Genomic DNA, 12,455 nt, shown 5'->3' with positions numbered 1-12,455 from the left:
CAGCCTACCCCACTAAGAGGAAAGAACCCTCCCAAAGCCGGAAAAGAGCGATAGGGACCATAGAACAAAACAAACTAAAATAACAAACCCCCCCCCCACACCCACCACCCTGCACCCCTGTAATGGCTATGGCCTAACCCACTAACAGCGTGCCTGTCGCCCCGGAACTGCCCCACAGTAGGGAAATTTATATAAAAGATTATATAAAAGAATGGAGGAGGAGAGAAACGAACCCACTCTCGGAATTCAATACTCAGGCCGCCCAACCCTAGACCCCATCGTCAACACAAGGTTCTGACAGATCTAAACATGTAGGCGCATACTTAAGTTGTGACGCACATTTCATGAGCAACCTACTAAGCTACAGGGGCATCTTAACGATTTTGGGGGCCCCTGTTCCGACCAGCTATGAATTTATGACCCAGTTTCAGGTCTTTCATGCTCCCTTTGCGCCTGTGTACTGTCCGTGACCTGCCCAATCAAAAATTCTAAATATGTTTACATCTAATATTCAGGGATAGTGACATGTGTTTTCAATATTGTAACACAGGACCAGCTCACTAATAGTACTGCAAATAATCACTGTGACACCCTCTATGTTCTCATATACGAGGTCCAGTTTTAATCTAAAAGAAAACAAGTTACTTACCTGTACAATGGGGGTCTCCAGTATTGATATCTTTTATAGATTCACATGCTTGAATCTTCCCAGTCTTCATGGGTGGAGTCCCACGGTAACAGTAAAATAGTAGTATTAAAGTTTAACATTCAGTTTCTATAGGAATTCAATAGCATTAAGGAACGTTTTTTAAAACATCCAAACTTCAGCCAATCAGATCATAGACCATTAAGTCGCCATCCCCTGCTGGTCGACTGTGAGAAAGTGAGTTCCTGTTGCAGTACCCCCCCTCCCACTTTTTGCCTGATACTTGATGCACTTTTCCTAGGTGTGCCCTGGGTCCCTGCCAATCAGGTACCCCGGGCCTGTGTTTCCCTAAAAAAACATACTAAAGCCTAAACCCAATTGGCATCTCCGGCCACATATCAGACATTGTGACCAGAGAAGACCCCTTAGGGGCCCTGTACCTTGACACCCAACACACTGCCTTTGCAGGCTGAGTGTCTAGGTGCAGAACTAAACAAAGAGTCAACATAGCACACATCCCTGTGTGCCATGCCCACAACCCCACTGCCCTGGCCTACATCAGTCCCCCCCCCAAGCTGAGTGCCCTATGCCAGTGGCGTGGGCACGGGTGCATGAGCCCTGTGCCCCTACAGTACCCATGGCCAATCCTGGGCACTGTAAGTACAGTCAATCAATCAATCAATCATGCCATTTGTATAGCGCACTACTCACCCGGGAGGGTCTCAAGGCGCTTGGGGGGAGGGGTATGCTACTGCTCGAACAGCCAGGTCTTGAGTTGTTTCCTGAAGGCGAGATGGTCCTGGGTCAGCCGAAGGTGGATGGGGAGGGAGTTCCAAGTCTTGGCAGCCAGGTAAGAGTAGGATCTTCCTCCGGCGGTGGCTCTTCGGATGCGTGGTACGGCTGCGAGGCTGGTGGACCGTAGCTGGCGGGTGGGCGTGTAGAAGGTCAGGCGGTCGTTGAGGTACTTGGGGCCCAGGTCGTGGAGAGACTTGTGGGTGAGGAGCCGGAACGTGATCCTCTTGTCGACGGGGAGCCAGTGCAGGTTCCTCAGGTGGCTGGAGATGTGGCTGCGTCGGGGGACATCCAGGATGAGTCGGGCGGAGGCGTTCTGGATGCGCTGGAGTCTTTTCTGTAGCTTGGCTGTGGTTCCGGCGTAGAGGGCGTTTCCGTAGTCCAGTCGGCTGGTGACGAGTGCCTGGGTGACAGTCTTCCTGGTCTCGGTCGGGATCCAGCGGAAGATCTTGCGAAGCATACGCAGGGTGTTTAAGCACGATGAGGAGATGGCGTTGACTTGTCTGGTCATCGAGAGGGAGGGGTCCAGGATGAAGCCCAGGTTGCGTGCGTGGTCGGCTGGCTTGGGTGCGGTGCCCAGGGCTGGGGGCCACCAGGAGTCGTCCCAGGCGGAGGGCGAAGATCCCAGGATGAGGACTTCCGTCTTGTCCGAGTTCAGTTTCAGGCGGTTGTCCTTCATCCACTCGGCGACGTCTTTCATCCCTTCGTGTAGGCAGGTTCTAGCGGTGTCGGGGTCTCTGGTGAGGGAGAGGATCAGCTGGGTGTCGTCGGCGTAAGAGATGATGTTGAGGTTGTGCTGGCGTGCGATGGCTGCGAGAGGTTTCATGTAGATGTTGAAGAGGGTGGGGCTGAGTGAAGATCCTTGCGGGACGCCGCAGATGACTTCGGTGGCCTCGGAGCGAAACGGGGGGAGGCGGACTCTTTGTGTTCTTCGGCGAGGAACGAGATGATCCACTCCAGTGCCTTCTCTTGGATACCGATGTTGCTGAGGCGCTGGACTAGGGTGCGGTGGCAGACCGTGTCGAACGCAGCGGAGAGGTCCAGGAGGATGAGGGCCACTGTTTCCCCCTTGTCGAGCAGGGTCCGGATGTCGTCGGTGGCTGCGATGAGGGCGGTCTTGGTGCTGTGGTTGGCTCTGAAGCCGGACTGCGAGGGGTCGAGGGATCCGTTCGTCTCGAGGAAGGCGGTCAGCTGTCTGTTGACGATCTTCTCGATGACTTTAGCAGGAAAAGGGAGGAGCGAGATGGGGCGGACGTTTTTGAGATCGTTGGGGTCCGCTGTAGGTTTCTTCAGGAGGGCGCTGATCTCGGCGTGCTTCCAGCTCTCCGGGAAGGTGGCGGTGTTGAAGGAGGCGTTGATGATGTTCCGGAGTTGGGGTGCGATGGTGGAGTCAGCCTTGTTGAAGACGTGGTGTGGGCAGGGGTCGGTCGGTGATCCGGAGTGGATGGTGTTCATCGTGCGGGCTGTGTCTTCGGTGGTCACCGTGGTCCAGGTGCGAAGGGTGGTGGTGGGGGGCATTGGTTCGACGGTTGGGTGCGTGGGTGGGGCGCCGAAGCTGTTGTGGATGTCGGCGATCTTGCGGTGGAAGAACGAGGCGAGGGAGTCGCAGAGGTCTTGTGACGGAGTGATGTCGTTGGTGCCGGTGCTGGGGTTGGAGAACTCCTTGACGATAGTGAAGAGCTCTTTGCTGTCGTGGGCGTTGTTGTCCAGTCGTTCCTTCAGGGATTTCTTCTTGGTGATGCAGATGAGCTGGTGGTGCTTGCGGAGAGCGTGTTTGAGGGCGGCCATGTTGTCGGTGGTCCGGTCGAGGAGCCAGGCTTTCTCGAGGGTGCGGCACGTCTTCTTGGAGTCCTTGAGGTAGTCGGTGAACCAGGATGCCTTCTTGCTTCTGGGTCTGCTGGGAGGGTTCTTTAGTGGCGCGAGGTCGTCGGCGCAGGCGGTCAGCCACTGTGTGAAGTTGCGGGCTGCTTCGTTGGGGTCCGTTGTGTTGGCGGGTGGGCTCTGGCTGAGGGAGGTGGTGAGCTGGTCTGCGGTGATCTTGCTCCAATTCCTGTGAGGTACCTGTTGCGGGTGGTGGTGGGTCGTGGATCTTTTGAAGCTGAAGTGGACGCAGCTGTGGTCGGTCCAGTGGCGTGGCTGAAGGTGATGTACTTGCTGGAAGAGAAGACGGGATCAAGCGTGTGGCCGGCGTAGTGGGTGGGGGTGTTGACCAGTTGCTTGAGTCCGAGGTTGGCGAGGTTTTCCAGCAGGGCGGTGGTGTTGCGGTCCTTGTTGTTCTCCAGGTGGAAGTTGAGGTCCCCGAGGAGGATGTAGTCAGTGGAGGGGAGGGCGTGCGGGCTGATGAAGTCTGTGATGTCTTCGCTGAATTGTGTGCGTGGTCCCGGGGGTCTGTAGACGAGGGTGCCTCTGAAGGTCGTCTTAGGATCGGTGTGAATCTGAAAGTGGAGATGTTCGGCTGCGGCGAAGGAGTCGTTGGCGTCGGTCGTGATGCGGATGGTGTTCCTGTGGACGATAGCGATGCCACCTCCGGTCTGGTTGATGCGGTCCCTCCTGATGATCTTGTACCCGTCCGGGATGGCGATGGCGATGTCGGGTGCAGAGGAGGCGTTCATTCAGGTTTCCGTGAGGAAGGCGACGTCCGGTGATGTAGCGTCGAGGAGGTTCCAGAGATCCCCGGCATGTCTGTGGACGGAGCGGGTGTTGATCAGGATGCACTTGAGGTGGTTGCTGCTGGCGTTTGTCTTGGCGGGTGCGAGGCAGGTTCGGAGGCAGGTGAACTTGCAGGTGCAGCAGGTGAAGGGTCCGTGGGTGCGTCTCGGGGTGGCTCGGCAGCAGGCGTGGGTCCGGCCGGCATTGAGTGCATTGAGAGTGGCGGCGTCGTAGGTCAGTCGGGTCGTCTTGCCTCGGTGGGGAGGGCCAGGGGTCCTGGCGCTGGGCGCGGGCCAGGCGCAGACGGGCTTACCTTTGGCGCACCTTCGGCGCTCAATCGGTGCTCCCGCTGCGCTGGGGGCGTCATAAGTAAGGAGCCGGGAGGGAGGAGCAGCTGGGTGGCGGGAGCGGGGCGGCGAATGGAATCACAGGGGGGCGGGCCGCAGGGAGGCAGCGGCGGGAAATTCCAAGAAGCAGCAGGCAGTGGGAAATTCCCAGGAGCAGCGGGAAATTCCCAGGAGCAACGGGCAGCGAGCGAAGGAATCTGCAGGCAGGAGGCGGCAAAGGCAGGCAGGAGCGGCAGCAGTGAGTGGGGCGACCAAGCACTGTGGAGGGCTGAGCGGTCACCTCAGTACCTGTACCTTTCAGCCCAATACTGAACCGTAAAAGTAACCCTTACCGGGTTTACTAGTAATCTGTATTTTCTCCAGTGAAGCCATTAAGAGTATATGGTGCTGGGAGGTTGTCATTACGAACTCCACAGCACCATAATGGCTACAATGAACACTGACAAGTTTGATATCAAACTTCTCAGCACATTAAACCCACACTGATGCCAGTGTGGGATTTAATGTAAAATGCACTACAGAGGGCATCTTAGAGATGCCCCCTGAAACCTAACCTACAATCCACATCTGGGCTGAGTGGCTGCGGAGGCTGCCACACAGCAGACATCTTGCTGGACCCCTGGGCGGAGAGCCCTTCGCTCTCCTGGGCCTGCAACAATGCACATCCTGGGCGAGGTGCTATGTCTCCTTCCCCAGGATGGACAGGGGGAAGCTTCAAAGGAATGCCGCCTCTGAGAGCTTCTCCAGACCATTTGCTGTACCCAGCAACTGGCCCCCAACAATTCTACCCCCACTCTGGCGGGAAGACTGGTGGGAAAACTACATCAGGAAGGGGGGGTGCCAACCTTTGCCAACTCCACCCCTCAGGTGGGGGAGGCGAGGTGAAGCACGACCCCGGGCTCCGGCCATCTTGTAGATGGGGAGCCCTGCCCAATCCCAGCTAGGCTCCTGCCCCCTCCCACAGGAAAGGAGCAGGCTAGGGGGTGTACTCACCCCAGGACAGGGACCCATTGGTCCCTGTCCTTGCTCTACCTGTAACGCCCCTAAATTTAGTATTTAGGGGCTCCCTGAACCTTCCTTCCTCAAATCCAGATACAGAAACAAGAAAGAAGAACAAGAAACAAGAAGACCTGCCGTGCAGCTGCTAAGAAGAGGAAGACACCAACTGATTTGGCCCCAGCCCTACCGGCCTGTCGACCCTAGAACCTGCTCCTGCTAAACCCTGTCGTCTCCAGTGGTCAGCAACCTCAAAAACCCCGGAGGACCTGACTGCCTTGTGACTCTGACTACCTGGGTCTCCCACGAGCAGTGGTACTGCTCAAAGCAAGTAACTAAGCCCTGGCATCAGCCCGTAACCACGAACCCTGCACACTCTGCACCCGCCAAGCCTGGCCTGTGCTGGAGTGAATCAAGACCCTGAGGACATCCCCCCCCCCGGCGATTCTGGCTCAGAATCCAGTGCCCAAGGACCCTCCTCGACGACCCCGACGATGCCTGCAGCCTCAGGACAAAGGACCCCTCCGACCGCGACCAGCAGGGGGTAAGATTTCCCGACCTCAAAAGACACCCCTGTACCCGGCGCCCCACAGCCCCCTGTGCCCAACTCCTGGGTGTCTACCTATTCTCCAAGAACCCAACTTACCCCTTAAAGTGTTTGTCACTCCTGAAGATCCATCGTCCCCGAGCCTGCAGCCTGTGTTCCCTTTTCAAGATCCTCATTTGACAACATTGAGCGCCCGACGGCTCAAAAGCACCCTGCACCCAGCGGCCCGAGTGCCCCTGGCAGTGCAACCTGTACCCTATTCTACTTCCCCATTTGCCCTGAGCAAGTGACCATGAGCCCAGCTCCCACAGCTGCGTGGCCTGCTAGCCAGCAGCCACCAACCGAAAGCCCCCTGCCTCTCATTTGCTAACATTGGGCCTAACTACCTCTGCACCCGGCCACCCCTGTGCGGCTGAGGGTGTACTAACTGTATCTACCTGACCCCTCGGGACCCCCGAGTCTAGGCCCAGAACCTTAACTTCACCAGTCGAGTACTCACCTGAAAACCGATGACTCACTTTCCTGCCATTGGATAACATTGACTGGTTTGACTCGAAAAATCTTTTAAGTGTGAAGTTTCGAAATGTTAAAATATTCACCTAAAATCAGCCGAATATCGAAATCCGAAGTACTCACCTGTAATCAGGAGAGAAGCCAGTACTGTACCTTGTAGCCCAGTACTGAACCACAAAAGTAATCACAACCGTGTCTGCTAGTAATCTAAATTTCTGCCATAGGAAAACATAGAAGAAATTTCATAGAAAAACAGTCAAAGTGTGAAGTTTTGAAAACTGAAAATATTCATATAAAATCAGCCGAATTCCGAACTACTCACCTGTGATCAGGGGAGAAGTCAGTACTGTACCTTTCAGCCCAATACTGAACCGTAAAAGTAACCCGTACTGTGTTTACTAGTAATCTGTATTTTCTCCATATGAACCTATTGTCTGCTTTTCTATGAAATTTCTTCTGTCTATTTTTGAAAACTTGAAATATTCTTTAAAAATCATACGAAATAGTGAAACGCAATTACCTACCTGTTTTAAGTTAAGACCCCAGTGCTGGCCACAGGAGACCAGTGCTGGTTTACAAAAGTAACGCGATCGTACTTTACCTGCAACCTGAATTTTCTCCCATTGAATAACATTGTCAGATTTACATTGAAAAGTTTCTACGGGTGAACTTTTAAAACAGCTTTATATTCAGGAAAATTCACTACAGTAACTAAAACGTTTTTGCTCATCTGGTTTCGGCTTAGACCCCAGGACCTAGGATCTGGTCCTGGTACTACTTAAGTAATCCGTATAGTAATCAACTGTACTTACATGTGGAAAACTCATTGAGCTCAATGCTATAGTGTGTTTTAGGATTGTGCTGCTTACTGTCAATACTGTATTAATTGTGTGCACAAACTTTATTGCTCCTTTGCAAAGGTATTACATGAGAGGACTCCTAACGAGAAAAGTATATTTTTATAACTGTTTGTTCTAAAAATAAAACAACTATATCTGTGGATATAAAAACAATTGGCCTGGAGTTCAGTCCTTGAGTGTGTGAAACCTTTTGCTGACTGAGTGTGTACAACAAATGCTCTACACTGTCCTCTGGTACTGCCTTACTGCTCGAACAAACTACCACTTTGGAGAGTAAGGTCAGTTCTGCCTTTTACCTCTGTTATACCTCTGGGGTTGGTGGACTCTATACACACTGTACTTCATTCTAGTCCAGTATATACAGAGCCACTTTCTCACAGCGACCGAACCTCAGATTTCAAGCAATAGTAAAATTTTCAGGAACAAAGAGGTATGGAGGGTGAACATGAAAGGGGGGAGGGGGCCACATGTAAATCTATCAAAGATATTCAATACTGGAGAACCACAGTGTACAGGTAAGTAACTTGTTTTATCTTTTATAGATTCACATGCTTGAATCAGAATAGTAAGCAGTTATCAAAGGTCAGCTGCAAGGTGAACCATCCCACCATGCGACCCAAAGTATAAAAAATAAACAATAGTCATAAAGTGCAGTCCGGTATTACTCACTGATCAGCTTGTCCAACCGCAACATCGTCTTCTGCCATGCATCCAGGCAGTAACTGTAGGAATCTGGGTCTGTGTATATACTATACCAAAGTGAGGTATAGTGTGCACAAAGTCCAGTGGAACCCCAAAAGGTAGGCAGAGGTAAAGTTAGATAGAACCTTACTCTCTATTTGTGGTAGTGTGGTCGAGCAATAAGGCAGCATCAGAGGACAGTGTTAAGCATTTGTTGTACACACTCAGTCAGCAAATTAATTCACACACTCCATGACTGACCTTCAGACCAATTGTTTTTGTATGCAAATATTCTTTTAGTTATTTTATTGTCTAGAACCAAGCAAGCCTGGTACAGGAAAGTGATAAGTACTTTGCAGTAAATATACAGTTGTAATACATGTTGAATTTGTAATAGTAAATGCACTTTGTTTTGACTTGCAGTATGGTTTCAGAGAAATGCAATACTTTGTAAATACAGTGCATAGACTTGAAAGGGTTTTTCAGTAAAATGACAGATAAGTTAATTTTGAGATTACTTTTCTTACTCAGAGTAGTATACCTGGATAATACTCTGGGACATTTCATGTAAACAGGTAAGTAAAATCGTTTTTGTTAGTGCAATTCTAAAGATTTTCTTTAGTTTTTTAAAACTCCACACTTAGAAACGTTTCCAAGAAAAAGAGTCAATACTATGGAGGAAAATAGTGTTATAGTTTTTTAGGTAAGTATTTGGTAGTGGGAGTTGAGGTTCTGGGGATAGACTCAGGGGTCCCCCAGGTTCAAGGATGCACTCTGGTCACACCCTGAGCGGCACTAGGGTGGTCGGGTGCAGAGTGCTGAGGCCCAATGTTATCCAATGGGGGATAGGGGCCCTCCGGTTGGTGGCTGCTAACTAGCAGGCCACTGGGTTGTGGGAGCAAAGCTCCTGGACTTTAGCTCAGGAAAAATGGGGAAACAAATTAGCACCAAAGGTGCACCCTCAGCGGCACAAGGGCGGCCGGGTGCAGGGTGCTTTTTCGATGTTGGGTGCTCTGTTTCCAATGGAGAACCTTCGGTTGGTAAAGACACTGCAGGCTTGGAGACGAAGGTCTCCTGGGTGCGACCACCACTTCGAGAGGTAAGTTGGGAAGTTAGGGGTTAGTTAGGCGCCATTGGTTTGGGCACACAAGGCCGTGGGTCGTCTAGTGCAGGGGTGCCTTTTGGGATCGGATCGTCTTACCAGCTCCTGGTCACGGTTAGGGGGGCCTTCTGAATTTAGACTGCAGTCGTCTGCGTGAGGCAGTTCAGGGGTCGCCGGATCTCGGGTCAGGGTCGCCGGGTGACCTCCTCATGGTGTGTGCCTACTCGTGCCCGGGCTGTGGACGGCGGGTGCAGAGTGGTGCGGATTCGCGGTTTCCAGCCAAGGCAAGAGGTTGCAGATGAACAAAACCGGTGTTCACAGGAGAAAGTCTTTGTGGATGAAGGCAGGCAGGTCCTCTGGGGTTTTTGAGATTGCTGGCTGCAGGACACACCGGGATTTCGTAGGAGCAGGTTCGAGGGGGAGACAGGCCGGTAGGATAGGGGCCAAGTCAGCGGGAGTCTTCCTCTTGTTAGCTACTGCACAGCTGTTCGGTCCTTCTTCTAGTAGTTTTTTTTTGTCCGAGGAAGCATGGTTCAGGGGTGCCCCTAAATACTAAATTTAGGGGCGTTACAGGTAGGTAAAAAGCAGGGACCAATGGGTCCCTTCCCTGGGGTGGGTACACCCCCTATTATGCCCCCTTCAGTGGGATGGGGACACAAGCCTGTCCCTGGTTGGCTAAGTCCCCCCACCATCAAGATGGCGTAGACTGAAAGTTGTGGTTCACCTTGCCTCCCCCACCTGAGGGGTGGAGTTGGCATAGGTGGGCACACCTCTCTTCCTCACTTGTTTTTCCTGCCAGTTCTCCCACCCAAAGTAGGGAGGTAGAACCAGTGGGAACCAGTTGCTGAGAGCATCAAGCAGCCTGGGGAAGCTCACAAAGGCGGCAAGCCTTTGAAGTTTCCCCTTTGTGAACCCTGATCATCCTGGGGGAGGAGGCTTGGCACCCCGTCCCAGGATGTGCATTGTTTCAGGCCCCAGAGAGAAGCAGGCTCTCAATCCAGGGGTCCAGAAACATGTCTGGTGGTGGCAGCTGAAAGCAGTCCCTCAGCCTGGACACTAGTGGTAGGTTATTTATCAGGGGGTATCGCTAAGATCCCCTCTGTGTGCCTTTTTCATTGAATCCCACACTGGCATAAGTGTGGGTTTAATGTGCTAAGACGTTTGATACCAAACTTTCCCAAACTTCCCTGTTTTCAGTAAAGCCATTATGGTGCTGTGGACTTTGTAATGACAACCTCCCAGCCCAAAATACTCCTAATGCCATTACTGTACTTACAATGTTTAAGAATTGATATAGACACTGTAGGGGTACAGGGCTCATGCACCTGTAACCTCACCACTTGCACAGTGCACCCAGCTAGAGGGGTGGCTGACCTTAACCAGGGCAGTGGGTTGTAAGCATGGCACACAGGGATGTGTGTCATGTTGACTCTTCACTTTGTTTTTGCAGCAAAACATGCAGCCTGCAATGGTAGTGCGTGTGTATAAAGGTACAGGGCCTCTAAGGGTGGCACAATTAGTGCTGCAGCTCAGAGTCCTTCCCGGCCACAGTGCCCTTGATATCTATGGTGCATTTTACAAGGGACTGGCATGTGGCCAGAGAGGTGCCAATTGGGGGTACAATGTACAGTTTTGGGAAGAAACAGACCATGGGACCCTGATTGGCAGGGACCCAGGGCACATCAAGTCAAAGTGCATTAGTCGTCTGACAAAAAGTGTGTGTGGGGAGGGGGTTACTGCAACAGAAACCCAGCTTCCTACACAATTCATTACCGCATCTTGGCTCAAACCATGGTGTAAACCTGATATTGCCACTGCTCTTCTCTCAGGTTACACAATACTCAGACGAGACAGGGCTGAAGGTCGCGGAGGAGGCTTAGCCATCATCTTCTGAGACGCCTTCCAATGTAGGTATGCCCCCTTTATGGAGACAAAAGCCTAGGATTTTGTTTCAAGATCAGTTCCTCCCAGTACTTTGCCACCTGCTTACTATACTGCCTGAGGGGCCCAGCGCCCACCTTTCTGGCCGCCCTCGGAGAGGCCTAAGCTCCTTTGTTACTCCAATATGCAAATTTCACTAACCTTGGCGATTTTAACTATCATTTTGATGTCAAGAAACTTCCGAAGTAACAAACCTTAGAGAAACTCTAATTATAGGCCTTCCTCATTTAGTGGTCGCACCCACACATACAATGGGGCATACCCTTGATGGGGTCTGTACCAATCAAGAAGTTCTCGAGGAACCAATAACCCAATCATGGTCAGATCACAGTTTAGTACCCTTTAAACTACTGATCAATATTTATATCCCATCCATCTCCCCTGCTGATCTCGGCCTCCCCACCTTGCATAAATGGGGAAAGATGGATAGCTGGGAATTAAGATTCATATTCATCACCTCTCCTTCTCTCACAGGAACATTATCGGACAACTTTAATTTATCTGCCCACTGGATTATGAACACAGCCGATGAATTAGCACCCATAGCTCGCCCCGGGAAACGCTGCCCAGTTCTCTTCACACCCTGGTTCTCCCCTGCCCTTGCAGAACAAAAGCTGCACTGTAAGCAGCTGTAACGTAAACGGTGTCAGGCCTACAAACCTGAGAATCGGACCAGCTTCTGGCTTGCCCCGTAATCCTATCACAACCGGACTAGATAAACCAACAAACAAAACTTTACCGCTCAAATTGAGCAGGCTTATACTGACCCCAAAAAGATATTCCAAATCTTTTCTACAGGCTAAAACTCTTTGTAGAGAAATCTCACCCTCCCTGGGATAAGATTTCAATCCATTTTTCCACATCCAGCCCCACAACTAGCCATCTCCAGAACAGGCCATCCAATGTTATGTTGGCCCCCTTCCAGGCGATTTCGCTACCACAATCTCACCAATCCATTCTTACCTTAAGTCAGGCTCACCCAGTGATCCATGCACCCAAGCTATCCTACATATGACTATTGATGCAGTTAACCCACTAATCAATCAGATACTTAAAACTTCTCTCTCCACGGCGGTTGTCCCTACAGCCTGGAAACTGGCAGATGTGAAACCCCTATTAAAAAAAGGCCCTAGCGGGGGCGGAGCTAGCTCGCAACCACGATGGCTGCTTGAGCCGAGAGCTGCCTCGCTTCTGCAACTATGTTGTACAATATCCTGTGGGTAGCGGTGGTCTGCGCGATCCTACTGACCGAAACTGGGCCCCGGAGTGCCTGGGGCTGGCGTCTGGTGAGTTTTCGTCCTCTCCCCCCGACTGGAAGAGCTGCGGAGGTCCGCTGGGCCTGGGCGCGCCGCGGGATGTAGAGCGGTGAGGCCTGCTGTGG

General features: G+C 51.9%; 1 protein-coding gene across 2 annotated transcripts in view; it reads right to left on the bottom strand.

Annotated features, from left to right (window-relative positions):
* The window catches only part of NUP205 (nucleoporin 205), a 920,380-nt gene that overhangs the window by 811,403 nt on the left and 96,522 nt on the right, over positions 1-12,455 (bottom strand). The window lies entirely within an intron of this gene.

The sequence above is a fragment of the Lissotriton helveticus genome, chromosome 1_1 (genome assembly GCF_964261635.1).
Source record: "Lissotriton helveticus chromosome 1_1, aLisHel1.1, whole genome shotgun sequence".
NCBI lineage: Eukaryota > Metazoa > Chordata > Amphibia > Caudata > Salamandridae > Lissotriton > Lissotriton helveticus.
The sequence above is the reverse complement of the archived record's forward strand: the minus strand, read 5'-3'. Positions and strand labels throughout refer to the sequence as shown.